The sequence below is a fragment of the Denticeps clupeoides genome, chromosome 10, assembly GCF_900700375.1.
Source record: "Denticeps clupeoides chromosome 10, fDenClu1.1, whole genome shotgun sequence".
NCBI classification, from domain to species: Eukaryota; Metazoa; Chordata; class Actinopteri; order Clupeiformes; family Denticipitidae; genus Denticeps; species Denticeps clupeoides.
Window position 1 is genome coordinate 16,619,300 of NC_041716.1, and position 17,804 is coordinate 16,637,103.

The 17,804-nt window shown below is 43.7% G+C and overlaps 1 long non-coding RNA gene across 1 annotated transcript in view; it reads right to left on the bottom strand.

Moving 5' to 3' along the window:
- Positions 1 to 356: 356 nt before the first annotated feature.
- Positions 357 to 17,804, bottom strand: part of LOC114798664 (uncharacterized) — a 28,074-nt gene continuing 10,626 nt past the window's right edge. The window contains exons 3-7 of the long non-coding RNA XR_003751086.1: positions 16,208 to 16,395; positions 15,643 to 16,117; positions 14,154 to 14,231; positions 2,625 to 2,808; positions 357 to 618 (exon numbers count right to left, since the gene is read on the bottom strand). This is a non-coding gene — a long non-coding RNA (uncharacterized LOC114798664). The remainder of the gene's footprint in view (positions 619 to 2,624; positions 2,809 to 14,153; positions 14,232 to 15,642; positions 16,118 to 16,207; positions 16,396 to 17,804) is intronic.

Below are 17,804 nucleotides of genomic sequence, written 5' to 3' on the forward strand. Positions count from 1 at the left end.
ATGATGCAGGGCCATAGTTTTCTTTGTGTTAAATAAGACTAATGTTTAAATAAGAATACTGTTTAAAATTAAATAAGAATAATGTTTCATTCCATTTGTGCCAGTACTTGTGCCAGTAATGTGGATTATCAGCATGTTGCATTTTGTGGGAGTGGCAGCACTACAAGAATATGGAGGGGGGTGTAAATGATCATTTTAATGTGATAGAGTGGGAGTGTGGATACATAAAGCAATTTTAAGCAATTTCAGGAATTGATGAAAAACATTAATTGCACACAGACCCACATACAGACCCACATACACTGAAAGTGCAAAACACGTCCAACAGAGATGATGAATATTTGAAGGTACTGGACACATTGACGCCCATATATGAGGGTTCAGACAGAAGCAGCTGTTCAGGGCTGAGCCCACCAGCAGGGCCTTTGGCAGCTGACAGGCCAGGGGTCGGAGGTCGCGGGTCAGCCCCGTGGTGATGAGCACTTGTCTCACCTGTCCATTGAAGGGTTGAGGAGAATGAGCAGGGAAAGTAAGAGGAGAAAGGACAAAAATAGCGAGCAGGTGAAACAACAAGTGCTTCCACGGCTGCCGCGAGTGGCTGTATTTCATCCACTGCCCCTGAAAAAAAAGTCAAAATAAAAGTTGTTTGTGGTTGCATTGACATGACAGGCATTATGCTCTTACTTTCAGCCCTTTCGTTTTCTCTCAACACCTCCTCTCTTGACAGGGTTGCATCCTTAATAAAAGTGTGACTCAAAACCAAACACATCATTAGCCTGTCTGTGCGGCGCTCGTGTGTGTTCTTTAACACTCGCGTAACCCTAATTACCCATAATGCACTCCCTGATTAAGATTTCAAACTGCTGCAGGCCCGGAGCTTTCCTAGCCACCCAGAGTCTGAGGTTAGGTATATCTGCCTTGTGGGACGGCTGTGTGGCGGTAATTGTTACTCTCTCACGTCTAATGATACCCAACCTTCTGTGACCCCAAAGCCACACACACACACACACACACACACACACACACACATGCACATCATCTAGGGCATGGGAACCAATAAGGAATGTCCAGTAACGGATGGTCAGCTGCCTTGCTTGCCATCACCAAACGGCACTGTCTCACTTTCCAGCCAGTGACGGGGCTCCGGAACACAAGCTGTACGATGCACAGCGCAAATACAGACCATACCCAAGCTTTATGGTGACATGAGGAATGTGTCTGTCTAGCAGTTGTGAGCGTCAAACACAAACACCTCCTGACTGACTTCGCTACGTGAAGCCTTGGAAAATGAGTAACAGGGGGTTTACCACATTTCATTAAAGCAAAGGTATTAAACCGGCAGGCCACGCCCATACGGTGGGGCGTATGTGAATGGGCAGGGGAGTAAAGAGAGTAGAACAGTGGACTTTACTTATTTTTATGTCAAAAACACTCAATTCCCTCAAAAAGAGGGACATTATGGGAAGATCATCCCCTGATGATGTCAAGTTTGCTTTTTTTTTTTTTAAATGTTTAATAATAATAATAACATGATCATCATTATCATGCTACCATACATTTTTACATTTTGTAAAGTAGTACAAGTAGTACAGTTTAGTAAACATTTCCTAAAGTTCTTCTGCAATGAAGTATTAAAATCAGTATATAATTCTGATTAAGGCCTCTAAAAACATCACACCACAGAATTAAAAGTCAAATCATTTTTATTTGAGTCTGAAATGCCAATTTATTCTTCTCACACGCACCTCAAATGAATGGATTGGACAATGTGGTGTCTAACTGGTGTCTAAGCAAAATGTCTATGGTTTTATGTCTCAACTGCATAGTTACTGCCGGGTGTGGTAAGTGTAATGAGGCTTGGTGGTGTATGGATATCTTCTCTTCTGCACTGCATAGTTAAACGTTAATATCCTAGGGGTGACGGATGTTCATTTGGTTCATGGGACAATAAGAAACAAAAATTTGATCAGACACATGCTTTGTTTGAGGATGTATGACAGTAAAAGGTGAGTTGGGTTGAAAGCATGAATGGCCATCAAATCCACCACAGGAAACATGAAAGGGTGGAAAAGTTGTAACAGGGCATGAGAATGTGTTTTAACAGGTTCTACCACAGGTCAATACACACACAGAAACACACACACACACAAAAACAGTTGGAGAAAGTCAACGGACTCCCTCTGCGCCTAGAAATAGTGACCACATGCTCACACTCCCACATATGTACACACACGCAGGAGGGCAGATCTGGTGTGTAATTATGAGCGTGACGTGCAGGCGATCATCCCGACTCTGTGCCCTGAACAGTACTGTTTAGATTTAATTAAGACACAATTACACGTCTTCTCTCTCTCTCTCTCTCTCTCTCTCTCGCTCCCCCTCTCTCCGTCAGTAATCACAACCTCTCATCCTCTTCCTCTCTCTCAGAGCAGTCATTAACCCAAATGTGTGAGTGTTTACCTGCTGTTACACAATCCCCGCTTCTCCCCGTGCACCTTATAAGTGATGATACAGCAGACATGATGCCACACACACACACACACACACACAAACACATTTGTTCTTTTATTGTTGTGAGAAGTGTTGTCCTTCGTAGACAGAGGCCTGACTTGAACCATCCTTACCTAAACCGTTCTTCACATGCATGGACTTGGACCCTCAGGACAAGTCTGTGGTTGATCGAGCATTGAGGCAGAATGAGAACCAGCAACTGTGGCTGGTGTGTCGTCACCCGGCGTGTCTGGTGCTACCAGCGCTGTTTGTCTGAGCTTTTGAATCCGTTCAGTGTTCAGGTTTGATCAACATTTCCTAAAAATAAGGATTTTGAATGTGAAAACGATTTCTTAGATCCACAGCATACATGCAATCAATGTATAATGAGACAATGAAATGAAACAAGGGTTTCCTCTGGGTTCTCCGGTTTCCTCCTGCCGTTAGGTGAATTGTTGACTCAGAATCGCCTGTAGGTGAGAGTGTGTGAGTGAATGCTCAGTGAATACCTCATTGCAAAAAGACTTTTCGAAGTGTATTTAGTGTTGCTCTCAGGATCCAACAGATATGGACCAAATCTGACATCCCAAACACTCTCCGGACGAGTGGCCCGGGGAGACAAGGGTCGGAGCCACAATGTCATGTTTTTAAGAAAATCTTTTTTTTTTAAGATAGATACTTCTCTAGGAACATTTCTAGAGACACGTTCAATCCTGGAGGTTTGAAGCATTTCAAACATATTCGGAACCAAGTGCGATTCTGTAAGAAAGTTCACTTTGATATGAAAAAAGAAACAACCAGAAAGTGAAAGAAAAGACTGATGGAAGAACAGAGAGAAGATGGGCTGCTATCTGCTGAGTGTTTGGAGACGTTTTTTTCTTACAGTAAGTACAGCAAACCAATCAGGTGTTTTCTCAAAAGCCAGGTTTGCATGTGAGTCAAGGGTGTATGTGTGTGTCTCATCGCCACAAATTCAATTTATATTTTTATTCGTTTATTTTATCTATCGGCGGTCTCCAGACGGGGCTCTCGTGATGAAACCGTGTGGTGGTTTGGACTGAACCTGAAATTAAAACCACATCCCACAGCCCTTCACGAGCAGGAGTCACCTGGTCTAGACACACAAGACAACCATGAGAGATAGCAATCTCACACACACGCACACACACACACACACACACACACACACACACACACTCAGCATGCCAATCACCACAGGGCAATGGAGGCATTTTTGTGCGTGTTTGTGTGTTCACTCAAAAAGCCTTGTTTGCTTTGCTTCTGTGGGTTTCTGTCTGTCTTCTTGTAGAAGGATCAGACTGATATGGAGCGACACAGTCTGCAGGCCCACCGGACACTTTGTTTACATGGAAGTACGTGTGAAAATATTATCCTGAGAGCTTCCACTGGCAGTTGGGGGGTTTGTGCCGCAAATATGTGCGAGTAATTGTAAATACTGGCAAGGTGTGTGTGTGTGTGTGTGCGTCTCAATATTAGTGTCGCTGCTTTTATTGCGAGTTATGGTTACAGGCTCTGGGGTTGCTGGGACAGTCGTGTGATGTCAGTGGTGTCGGAGGGCAGGTGTGTAATTGTGGCGTTAGGAGTGAGGCTTTGTGTGAGTTTATGGAGAGCAAGAGAGGGGGAACATATCATTACTGAACAGACGGGGTAATTACTGCCCAAGAAACAGAAACAAGAAGAGAGAGAGAGAGAGAGAAATTGAATAGATCAGGAGTATGGATGTGCAAGGTAGATATAACTTTTGTATATAAGGAGCCTATTTGTAACTATTTCATGATCTTTGAAGTTATATTCAAAAGATCAATCAAATAAGTATGAATTTCTATGCAGCCAATTGACAACATTTTCAGCTTTGGAAGAAACTAACGGAAGTCTAACGGAAACTTAAATTATTACCTCAGATTCAACATATAATATGGTCAATTGGCAAATCTTACCATATTTACTACTTTTCAAACACATTCACATTATATGCACATAGAATTAAACTGCCATTGAATGAAATAACCAAAATCAAAAAATATGTTTTTACACATAATATTACAAGAGAGAAGCATTCCCAGAGTCCGTCTGGGAAGCAGAACCTGTATGTTAAGGCACATTTAAAAGGATGCTTATTGTCACGGTCATTTTCCTCCTCTCTTAATCTGTGCTGTCTTTAAGCAAGAAACTGAAACATGCGTTCCACCGTTTGACTAAATTAGGGTGGGATTAGACTATTTGGATTGGTTTCCTTTTTATTGTGTGTATGTGGCGGTTTCCATCAAGCCATGCCTTCATTTGTTTTCTCCCAGTTCAGGCCATTTGTTTCAGTCCGGCATCTGACAGGCAGCGGGAAATAATGACCTTTTAAGCTAATTTGTTTGATTCTTCTCCAGTGGGAGCCCTTGTCCTGGAGAGTGATGATGATTCCAGTGTTGATTGCTCTGTTTCGGCCACGTCTGGGCCAGAACAAGTATACCTTGTTCTGAAGATCTGAACTCTCTACTTCCCTTAAATCAGGACTGTTAACTTGTATCATATATGGTTCAATTAGAGAGGTCCTGAATCTGGAGTGATGTGATGAGTTGAAGCTGACTAGATGGGAGCAACTGTCACTGTAATGCCCTCAGGAATTCTGTTCAACCATGGACACATGACAAGCACATGGTCAACCACAGCGGCTGGAACAGCATCTGAGCTTACTGTTCTTCGCTTCGCTTTTACTCTTTGTCCTTCTCCATCTCTGTTATCCATTGTGGGTTTATCCAGAATACATTATACGCGTTCTCTGCACTAATGAACAAGTCCCCAGTTCGAAAATTGTGCCCTACTGTGTTTTCTGCTGCGTTCAGCCTCACCGCCCTGCAAGAGATAATAATTTCAATCAATTATTCCTTCTGTTATAAAGGCTTTCTACTGATATACACACTGTCCAAAGACATTTATTTGTGTATTTTAAAATCCAGCAGAATGCAGTGGGCACAAGTTTGCCTCATGTGACCCCCCCTTCCTCATGGATCAGCTATTACCATTGTTATGCAACATTTCCCTTCAAGTCAGACTGGTGGAGTTTTCTGGAAGGTTGGCCGGAATGTGTGTGGACACTGTAAGATAAAATATCCAGGATGGTGAGAAAGGGAGAGAGAGTGAGAGTGTGAGAGAGAGAGAGAGAGAGAGAGAGAGAGAGACTCTTCCTATCTGGCTATCTGAGACTCTCAGGTTCAGCCAGGGCGGCTCTGCTGTCTCCTCAGCCAGGAAGCTTCACTCGGTGAGGCCAGAAGAGAGGAAGACCCTGTGCACTTGCAAACCTGCCAAATCAAACTGCACGTGTGTGTGTGTGTGTGTGTGTGTGCGCATGTGTGTGTGTTAAAGGACGTAAGTTACAGTGAAATATGAAGTGAGGGAGATCAGATAAGTAGCGAGAGAGAAAGGGAACGTTTTAGACATTCAGTCATTTAGAGACAATGTCCTTCTGCAGGAAGCTGTGTGTGTGTGTGTGTGTGTGTGTGTGTGTGCGTGTGTGCGTGTGGCCACTGTAAGATGAAATAGGCAGGATGGTGAGAGGTTAATAGGTTTATTTCAAGTCAAGGCGCGAAATTCAGTTGGAGGGCAGAAAGTGAAGCAGTGAGGATCTGCCGTCTGAAGGTTTCGTGTAGTTTACGGCTGCTCTAATCGTCCTAGCCAAGAAAAGGAAAAGTGTTTACCCCTCGCAACACCTCTTTGTCGTGGCAAGAAATGAGCACAAAATTGCATTTGTTACAAGGTTGGCTGGTTTGGTTTTCTTTTCCACAAATAACAGAACGGTATGCGATGTGACGAGTTCCCACTGAGAGCTCGCGCGACACTGAACACCGGGTCAAAGAGACCGAATAAAACACGCATTCAGCTCACATACACACCGTTATCACATTTAGTACGTTTTACACAGCACACACGACCTGGGCATTAGAAATGTACACGTTGAAAAAATAATTATTGTCTAAATACACACAATACAGACTCTTCACAACTCTTATTCCTCCATATTTCTTCCTCTATAGACGATTTCTCCATTTTTACCTCCTTCCCTTTCATTAGAAGTCGCGCGTCATCATAACCATGTGTCTGAAGCCCACCTATTGAATTGACCTTGTTGCATGAGAATATGTTGCATAAGCATGGTAGTAGCCTAGTGGGTAACACACTATGAAAGAAGAAACCAGGTTCAAACCCCACTTACTACCATTGTGTCCCTGAGCAAGACACGTAACCCTGAGTGTCTCCAGGGGGGGACTGTCCCTGTAACTACTGACTGTAAGTCGCTCTGGTTAAGGGTGTCTGATAAATGCTGTAAATATAAGAATAACATTCTTAACAACTGATCTGATGGTTTTGTTCTGAGAACACAACAAGACGGCAAGTAAAATGGTAGCTCTCTACACAGATGACAAAACTCACACTGATGCAATCCACTTATGATGGAACCTCGTTCGCTTTTCAGTTCAAAGGGACTCCACTCAAGTGGCCATCTCTCAGTTCTAAAATGGAGCATCGTAGACAACCGAGGTGGGCTTGTGAGGCTATTTGGTGTCACGAGAAGTGTGTGTGAATGTAAAACAACACCATCCAGAAGGAAAGAGGGCAGGACAGAATTGCATCTTGGGAATGATCCTCCATCTGCAAACATCTCATATGAAGACGTGTAAGTGTGTTAGCACTGATGGGAAACTCGTGCCTCTTCACAGAAAAACAAAGTGGAAAGAAGGATGGTGTGGAGGACAGAGGTGCCCTCACCCGTGGAAACATCTGGCCATAACTTCTTCATTTTCGGAACCCACAAGCTTCACCACTCAGATTATCTCCCCTCCATCTCTCCAGCTCTCCCGCCTCCACCCCATTCCATGACCCTGTGAGAGGAGCGAAGTGACTTTTTCGATGTAAACACGTCGTTCCTTTGATCTCCCTGTTTGATCCCGCCGCGCCGAACAGTCTGAAAGTGACAGTAATGTCCTCGTCTGTCCGCCGCTGTGCCCTGTTCTTGTCCGACTGCTTTGACTTTTTGCGTATCGGGAGGTGGGTGGCGGGAGACCAAGCAGCGGTGGTAGGCCGACTCCCTCAGTGTTCCTCGAGCTACCTTCCGCACAATCCCTTGTGACAGTTTGACGGCAGGAAGAACGAGTCAAAGCGGCGCTGCTGACAGATGTGCAAGAAAAAAAACCTCTGAGCTGAGGTTTCAGAGCAGGAGGTCCCATTCCGAGCCGCTTCCCCGGTCTGAGGCGCCTCCGACCGGCGCTGGAACGGCGAGGCTTGTTCTGGCTCGTCGACTATTACTGATGACTGTCCGCCTTCTGAGAAGATATAATTAGCACTGATGAGAAGCAAAGAAACCAAGGAGAGACGCATTATCACACGGCTGGGTGTCCGCGGGTCAAAGGTCAAGAGACAGGCCATCGGCCAAGGCTAATTCAATTTCCTGGCGCGGAACTCGGCAGAGGTGTGCAGGAAGTAATATAAAAAGGACGATGGCGAGAGAAACGGAGAAACCGGGAGAGCAGACAGAGGGAGCAGTGCCGCGTAACCCGTTTTGCGTCGGGAGGTCAAAGTCAGGCCTGCGGATTTGAAATTGAAATGAAGTGTCGCCTGGCACGACTCCCGTCAGCCACTTTCTTGCGGGGCTCTCGGCTCGGCGGGATCCGCGCCACGCTGCGCCGCGGCGGGACGGGGGCCCGCGAGGGAGGCGGGGGGCTGGAGCGCTGCCAGAGCTGAGCCCCGAACACCTGATTAGAGGGGAGAGGAGGGACGTCCTTCTGCTGCTCCCTGCGGAGGGCAGCGGGGCCCGGAACGCGACTCGCCGCGTCCCCACGCCCGCTGCAGAGATACAGACAGACCTCGCGAATTCGAATTCATCCGACATCATTATCCACATCCGCTGAGATTTAGAGGGATCTTGTAGAGGCGCTATTTTAGACAGTAAGAATTCATGAACATATCACTAATAATCTATCTGCAGGTTTGTCCGGATAGCACAACTGAGATTAGTTTTGTGATTAAGATGCATTACAAGAAAGAGAACATTGAGAGACGGAGTAGAAAAAGAGCAGATGGATGCCGTGCTTCACTCGAGTGTGTGACATATTGACAGGAGGGGATTTAAATCGTACTTGTGTGTGTGTGTGTGTGAAGGCTGTCTTCAGGTTCCTCCCATACTAAACATTTTTCTAGACATAATCTGGCTTCAACATCAAAGAGGGCCAAGGGGTATCTAGTTAGTTGGTCATAGGTAGTTCGTTTTTTTTTTTTTACTAACTATAGACAACCAACTGTCCTTCTCGACTCACATCAGCAATCTTTCCCACTCATGTAGATTCCTTCTCTACAATATCAGACGGAACCTTCCTCTTTAGAGGATACTTAGACTAACTTGTAGCTTTCTTATAGTCTGTTTTATGCAAGAAGAACTACAACGAAGGGAATAAAATCATTTGTATTCAGAGTTGGGGTCCTACCATTACCATTGACGGCAACATGAAAGCACATTGTAAATCTTCCTAGATGAGGGCGTCTGCCAAATGCCATGAATGTAAATGTAATGTAAATGTAGATCCACATCTTGTTTGTATCTGTGTGTGTGTGTGTGTGTGTGTTTGTGATGACCTGTGTGACAGTGTGAAACACACAGGAAGGATAGGCTGGATATCCTCTGATGATCCTCCTGCTGCTGGGCCTGACCAGATAAACACTGGGATCCTGTAACAATGCCAACAGCCAGGGAAACCTCCTCCCAACACACCCACTGGCACCGCACAGTTGCACACACACACACACACACACACACACAAACACATGTACGCACACACACACATAGGCATGCATGCAGTAACGTCCACACACACACACAGAGACCCCAACGAAATAACATAAATGAAACACACACACACACACACACACGCCCGGCTGAAGTTGTTTTTCACAGGTGGATCATTAGTGGCCGGCTTTCCAGCTACAGGAAGTGACTCTGGCATGGACAGGAAGGCAGATGATTCTAGAAAATCCGTAACAGCTGTAGAGCAGACGGTAGCGGGGAGAGGCTCATTTGGACTCCACAGCTGAAGAGAGGAGGTTAAATGGTGCTTCAGTCGCCCTGTAGCGTGTGCAGGATAAACTGGAAATCATCTATTTTTAAGCAACTTTTTTTTTTTTTTTAGAATAATGCATCGTGAATCAACTAATTATTGATATAAATGTGTGAGGATTAAAACTGATTGAGATAAAATGAATTAGAAATAAAAAAAAATATTTTACAAAAACCATGAGGAAAATGCTCTGTGAACATAAAATTGTGAATGAGTGCTGATAAAAAAAAAAAATTTTTTTTACTTCAGTTTGTGTATATGTATTTTGGCATGAGCAAAATTTGTAGAGGTAAACTATTTTGGGAGGCAGTCGTGACAAGGTCATGGGTTCGAAGCCACCAACCGTCAAGGTGCCACAGAGGTACCCTTTAGCAAGGTTCTATACACTGCTCCCCAGGCAATGATCATGACTGCACCTTCACGGGATGGGTGCAATGACGAGGACACATTCCGTCGTGTGGCTCAGTGTCACAATGACAAATCCTCACTTTAACTTCGCTTGACTTTTTAAAATTACATTTCACTCTTGGATTTTTATGATCCAAAGCAACAGTTAAACCTGATCATACAACTGTTAATAGGTATGTAAGTGTGTGTCTCTATATGCGTGTGTGGAGGAAGTGTTACCCAGGCTTTTACCCGCATCAGAGCACATGTGTGTGTGCATGCAAACAGTCTGAGTGTGTGTCTGTTTGCCTGAAAAAAAAGAGTTACTGTACTCTGTACGTGCAGTACAACTATTTGCAAGAGTGAATGCGTGTGGCTTTTATTATTGCTGTGTTTGTGTAAGTGAGAGACAGGGAAAAAAATGACAGAAAGCTTGGAAAGCGTGTGTGTGTGTGTGTGTGCACGCACATGGTTGCTGTATTTCTCTGTCAGAATGTGGCTAATACCAGTATGTCAGTGTATGTGTGTGTGTATGTGTGTGTGTGTGTGTGTGTGGACTTATACAGTATCATTGTGTGAACCCCACTCTGAATCCGTCTGCCTGCTGACGTCAGGATCCTATCTGACGATGCTCTGTTAATCCCTATAGTGATGTGTCATGAGTATGGAGTTTAAGCCTGAAATCCGTGGGGATGTGGCTAAAGATAGCGGCCCAGCACCGCCGCTCCACCGCCACCCTGCTTGGTGTCAAGCACAGTGTCAGGGAAGGCGGCAGGCGGCAGAAGAAAAAAAAGAGGATGATTTTATTACATTTTATTCCATATATTGCTGCACCTCTGCCTTTTAATGTAACCAATTTTTTGGTTTATTGTCTGAGACAGAATTAACCTCAGGAAAAACCTTCCAGCATCCAAATTTAATTGAATTATGATGAAGAATAAGAGAATTGGACTTATGTGGAACGAGACCAGACTACTTTCTTGTGTGTTTTGGTCCATGCTGTTATTGCATTATTAACAATTATTGAATATTAAAGAAGAGTATTATTTTGTACTCACCAACTAGATATGCTTATTTCAACATCAGTTGACAAAAAAATGTCAATCATTTTTCAGTTAACTGGTAAACTATGTATCTCATTTCAAGAAAAAAAAATTCCATCATGGTCAACTAGTAAAAAGTAAAAAAAGTGAAAAATGCTGTATCAGTGAAAAGGTGAAAAAAATGTAAACTAAAAATGCTTTCAAATATCAAAATGCTAGTTGTTGAATTTTTATTTTTTAAATTAACAATCAAAAGGTTTGATCTTACACCAGCATCTATTCTTACAGGCACACTTTTGCAGTGGCAGACTTTTTTTTTGTAGGATTATTTTAAGGCGTATGATCAATCAATTATATCAACAGGTCCTAATGATCATCAGTTTCGCATATAAGATGAAACACAGTCATTAACTTAGTATTTGTAGTTTGTAGGAGGCTGAAAACATGATGGGGAATAGACAAACCAAGGTGAAGACAGTTTCATGATACAGGTCATACACCTCGACCTGGGGCAGTGGTGGCCTAGCGTTTAAGGAAGCGGCCCCCAGAAGGTTGCCGGTTCGAATCCCGAGCTGCCAAGGTGCCACTGAGCAAAGCCTCGTCCCCACACACTGCTCCCCGGGTGCCTGTCATGGCTGCCCACTGCTCACCAAGGGTGATGGTTAAAAGCAGAGGACACATTTTGTTGTGTCACCATGTGCTGTGATGCAGTGTTTCACCTTGACAATCACTTCATTTTCAAAACTGAAAACAAGAAGAAGACATAAGGTGGTCATTTTGCATCAAGATCTTTCCCAGGCAAAGATTTCTAAGAAGGTTGGAGTTTCAAGATTTACTTTTCAAGCTCTTTCGAAGAAACACAAAGAAACGGGTTAAAGTTGAGGATTGTGTATGCATCAAGCTTGTTCACCTTAATAAAAAAAGATATCCAGCAGTGCCATCAACTCAGAACAGGCAGAAACCAGTGGGTTTTCATAGAAGGAATGTAGACAGAAATCCAAAGCCAAGCAACCATGGGACATATGAACTGAGGTTACAAAAAATGGCCCTCTGGTTTTCTGAAGGGTAGGAGAGTGGTACAATAATTAGAGTCATCAGCAATGGACAATGAAGCATGGTGGAGGTTCCTTGCAAGTTCGTGGTTGCATCTCTGAAGATGGATTTGGAAATTTGGTCAGGCATCATTAATACTGACAGAAACCATTATGCAATTTCATCAGGCAGGCACATGGTCCAATATTTATTCTGCAGCAGGACAACAATCCCAAACATACAGCCAATGCTATTAAGATGTATCTGCAGGTTAAAAAGAGAGCAAGGCATGCAAGGCCTATGGGTCTGTGGTTTTCTTTTCCAAGATGTTTGGAGAAAACCTGCATTCAAAAAGTTTGTCACACCACATAAAAATGTAATTTCATTTTTCAAAGCCTTCTTAGTATATAGTATCTGCCTAAAACATTAGTAGAGTACTGTGTTTAATAATCATGCTTGAAATTTAGATGGGTTTGAAAATCTACAGCAGAATGAATTAGGAGGGTTGGTACAGTTTCTCCTCTGAGAAGTGAAATGTTGTTTTCAGGGTCATCACTTCTGCATCAGTTCTCGGCCAGTTACAGCGACTGATGAACGATGACACAACATGTTTAGGGCCCTATTTCAGCATTTCGAGGCTACGTTTCAGTCATCGGCATAATACGCTTAGGTGTTTTCAGAGCCATACAGTGCTCAAGTAGTAATGTGGAAGTTGAGAGGTGACCTTGCAAAGAAAATTAAATTAAGATGGTTGAAGGAAATATTCAATATTTTTTATCCGTAAGACGTAATGCTTTTTCTCAGAACCATGTGTTCTCAAACAAATATCAGAAGTTTAAATATATTTGTCAGGCAAGACCTCTAAAATGTAAATTATGCCTAAAATAAATTAATTCATATGTTAACAATAATAAATATATTAAATTGTTTAAACTAAATTATTTTGAGCTAATGTACAATTATTCATATCCAAACAGAAAGCAATACCATTTGCATTATTTCATAATCATGTCATTGAAAACTTTTCAGAGATAAACCAGATCTTAATTTTTCAGCACAAAATCTAACTTTTGTATAATAACTATAAGCACAACACATTTCTCATTCAAAACCGCTAAATGTGTTGTCATAAGTATTAAACTGCTGAACGTAGTTTTGTGAGTATTTAGCAGTTTTGCCTGATTTTAGGCTTAATTCTGTCTGCGAGCGCTGAGACAACAGGACTCATGGTACATGTCATGTACAGTAGCACCAGCATATCATCAACATGTGGCCTCTCAAAATCACTTCAGATTTAACTTCAGACTTAAAAAGAGTGAAAAGTAGTGATTGTCATTGTGAAACACTGCAGCCTACAACGAAGTGTGTCCTCCGCTTTTTACCCATCACCCTTAGTAAGCAGGGGGCGGACATGAAAGGTGCCTGGGGAGTAGTGTGTGGGGACGGTACCTTGATGAAGGGGACCTCAGTGGCACCTTGGTGGTTTGGGATTTAAACACACAACCTTCCTTTTAAGGTATTCTTGTGCTTCTGTAAAAAGATGCAATGTGGGAAAAAAACAAACAAAAAAAAAACTATCGATATTAGTTGAATTGAATTGAGCCGGAGTGATAAGCACCGTTCAGAATTTTAAGTGTAAGTACGTAATGACTCTTCAGGCTTAAATCCTGTAATACAGATTTCTTAATCCTCTAACATGGATTAGAGTCAGTTGGTTTGATGTAACTTAAAGCTCTGAAGACAATTAGTGTCATGTAGCAAATGCCGAAACGATTCTGTGGTGAGGAACTGGATCTGGTCTGCTGGTTGTCTTGATAGCCATATCAGTGTGTGTCGGTGTCATCTTGCAGAAGGAACGGTGAGTAAAGCTATTTTGCGGTTTAACTAGGGCGATAATCTCCCATCTTTTTCGGGCCTAAGAATTGTGGGTAGAAGCTCACAACTAGAGAACATTATAGAGCTGTGAAACATGTCCTCATCACACACACACACACACACACACATGGCCATAACACATCTTTCTGGCCCAGATGCCTCTTGGAGACTAAAGTGAACTGCCAAAAACACATTTCTTCAGCCTACGCACCCGAGGAATGTTTCCCCTCTTCACCTCGCGCTCTCCCTCACTTATTCACAGCGAACGGCTACACGGCCTCCAGAAAGTCTGTATGGGGGGGAAAAGAGTGAGAAAGTGGGAAGCATAAAAAAGCATAAAGGAGACACAAGGACGTCCATTACAGACATCATACTAGCTCCACAGTCCCTACAGACTTTATCATTAGTTCAGAAATTCTCTCAGGACGTCCAGCGTGGTCAGTGGCTTGCATGAGTTTGTGCACTTGTGTTTCTGTGTGTTGTTTGAATGCACCGTACCGTAACACGTATCAAAGACGGGACAATTTAAGGAGAAGCACAAATTTGCGAAAGCAAAAAAGTTTAGGACAAGAGAAGAGCTAGACTTAAAGGTAGTTAGATTAAAAATCTATATTTTTGCTAATTTAATAACATCCATGTGTGTTTGTGTGTCACCGTAATTGAATTTGTCTGTGTGTGTGTGTCTGTGTGTAAAGTGCATCTCCCCCAGGTGAGGACCAGACAGCCTCGGTCGCCTCCTGCACCCCAGTGAGGAGTAATGTGGGGTGCAGGGAGTGAAGGGCGTTAAGCGCTCAGTGGAAAATGAGCAGGATGGAGCAGAGGTTATCGGCAAGGGATGAAGCGACGGTAAAAGGAGAAGTTTGGGGAAGGGGGGGGTGTCGCCCCGAAGGGACGCTTGTTGTCATTAGGCCTCCCATGACACTACTGTCATAATTGGCCCATGCGGACCAATCAAAATGCAGGAGTCATGTTGCTACTGGCAGGATCTTCTCTGATTACTCTCCCTGTCTCTCTGTCACACACCTTTTCTTCAAATCTTCGTGAGGACCCAGTGAAAAAACTATGTTGCTAAAGTATTATTACTGTTAGCCCTGTGGAACAGGACTTTTTTTACACCTTTCCTTAGACATAGCACTAATAGCCTGAAGCAGCGTTTCCTTTTTTTTTTTTTTACACCGTTTATATAATGACAATTGGGGGCACTAATTACATGTAAGCTTTACTGTATGAATCATTTTTATTTGGGCAGACATGATTTATGAGATTTATAAGATTGTAAGAAATAAAAATAATATCCTTTTAAGATTGCCGACTGTCTTTTTTGTATCAATTAGCTGGGTTTGGTCAGAAATTGAACACAAAAGTCTAATAGTGTAAAACTGGTATATTCTAAAACATTTTTTATTCTTCATATATGAGTTTTCTTGTTTTGCTTATTGTGTCCTTTAAAACACTAATACATTCTGTAAATAAACGTATAAAAACTAAATTCTACATAATTTTCTAAATAAAACTTTGTGGCACTGGACACCAATAAAAACGTCATCACTATCATGGAACTATCTGCTTTGTGAGGACATACATTACAGTTCTGGCGTTTGCTTCCTCAACTGTACTTTAATTGATTCTGATTGGACTCACATTTATTGTGCGCACACACACACACACGCGCACACACTTTTTCGCTAGCCTGCACTTACAGTAATGACACCTCTCTCGGCCACTCTAGGGTGGCCGACACAGGCCCATGGCCGAGCGATGCATGGAGCTGCATTTGGAGCTCGGACGCTCTGGCCTGCGGGAGACTCAGATCCCAGCAGCTCAGCTCTGGATCACCTTCAAGGAGCTCCGCTCCCTGGAGAGCGACACAGCTCCTCCGCTGAGGGAGAGAGGGAGAAATTAGAGAAGGAGCACGAAGGAGAGAGAGAAGGAGGGAGAGAGAGAGATTCTAAACACCCAACACATTATTAACTGGTCTCTTTCTCTCTTTCCCTCTCTGGCTTGTGAGCAGGAACAGCATGCATGCACTTGCCCTTCGTACAGTGAGGCGCGCAGAAATGATCTATCTGTGGACTGCTGCAGGGAGACATGGGAAAAGGGAGGCACAAAGGCGTCCTTGTGCTTCCTATAGGAGCGGCGTGGAAAATGATGAGCAAAGTTGCCTCTGCGGTCTCCCTGGCCAGAGAGAGAGAGAGAGAGAGTGTGAGAGAGAGAGAGCGAGGGAGACAGAGAGGCTTTAATATCAAGGACGCGCTGGTGGGTCACCCTGGCTTTGATACTTTTCTCTGTTCTGTAATCTGCTCTGCTGCTGCTGCTGCCGCTGCTGCCGGGAGATCAGGTTACACAGAGTGACCATCCAGGGCGGCCGTATTGTTCGGAGGATGAGTGGGCATCTGGGGGGCTGGGGGGTTCGCTGGCGAAATGCTCCTTTTGCCTTTTTCTGCATGCACCTACTGAACATAAAGAGGTGAATTAGTGTGTGAGCTGGTGTGTGTGTGTGTGTGTGTCTCTACTGCTGACAGGACCTCCAGCCTTAGTCTGGGTCAGCAGTTTGTTTAGCATCAATTAGAGCCTCTGTCTTCCTCAACGCAAGCGTGAAGAGAGAATTAACGTGCAGTGGCAGATTCCCACCAGCATGTTATTACACAGAGCACCTCATCTGGAACAAGCTAGTGGGTGCGCTTTTTGTGACAGTGTGTGTGAGCCCTAGTGGAGACGAAACCACTTGCGGTATGCTGTATGATCTATATCCGTGAAATAAACTTAACAGCAACGATAACAATAATTACAAATGAACAAATACACAAACGGTTCTTTATTAATACAATCCTAACACACAATAAGGCCAATCTGTGGGCCACGAAGACCTGTTTTCTGTCTCACATCATGACCCCCCTCAACTCACAGGTTCTCCAGCGCCGATGGACGTTGCCGATCCCTTTCTGTCTCTTTTCTTCCCATCCTATCTCATCTCTCTTTCCACTTTTTTTTCCATGTATGTCCCACGATCCATCCCTCCATCCCAGCTCTATTAAAACTCTCTCTGTGTGTCTCTCGGACCGCAGTCCCACCACAGCCATTTCCCTCCGTCTGCATAGTTTCCACCCTATCTCTAAGAAACCGGGTGAAAACGGGCGGAGCGTTTTCATCCTGAACCAGAAGCTCTCGGCTTCAGAACACAGACCCATAGACCCAGAGCCTTTTTGTTGCAGAGAAGTGATATTTGTGTTCTGGGTAGACAGATATGTGAAGTGCTTGAAGTCTTTATTCCCTCCGGTGAGGGGAAACTCGCCTCTCTCCAGTCTGGGGCTCTCTCAGTCTTGTGGGGTGATCTTACTGTACCCACCAGCCTTCCCTGTATAAATAAGCAGATATTTTTACACTGCGTTTTGCGCTGACCCAGTCCCACCCAATTAAGACCCTGCTGGGCTCTGGCAGCCAGGGCAGCTTCAGCCATTCAGCTCTCCTGTGCAGTCCCCGCTACCTGGAAAAGCCAGAATGGGATAAAAAAAAAATCTCCCTTTTAGCGGCAAAACCATTCAATCTGAAACATATTAAAATTCCTGGATCAATGAATTAAGCACGTTTATTCCCATCATAAAATAAATGTGACAGACTGTGCCCCACATTTAAGGAATGTTGTCTCCCTTAACAACTAAACCAACACCAGCATTCACTCAAAGTAAAACCTCAACTAGGTCAGAATGTTTGAGCAGATCAAGATCATTCAGACAGGATTTTAGATTGATCTGAATCTTTTAATGGGTTACATTTAGTCTATTGACACAGAACAGAGACTAAACGTGGCCCTAAAAGGTTCACAGATACCAGTCAATCAGAAGAAAGGAATAAGCCAGACAAC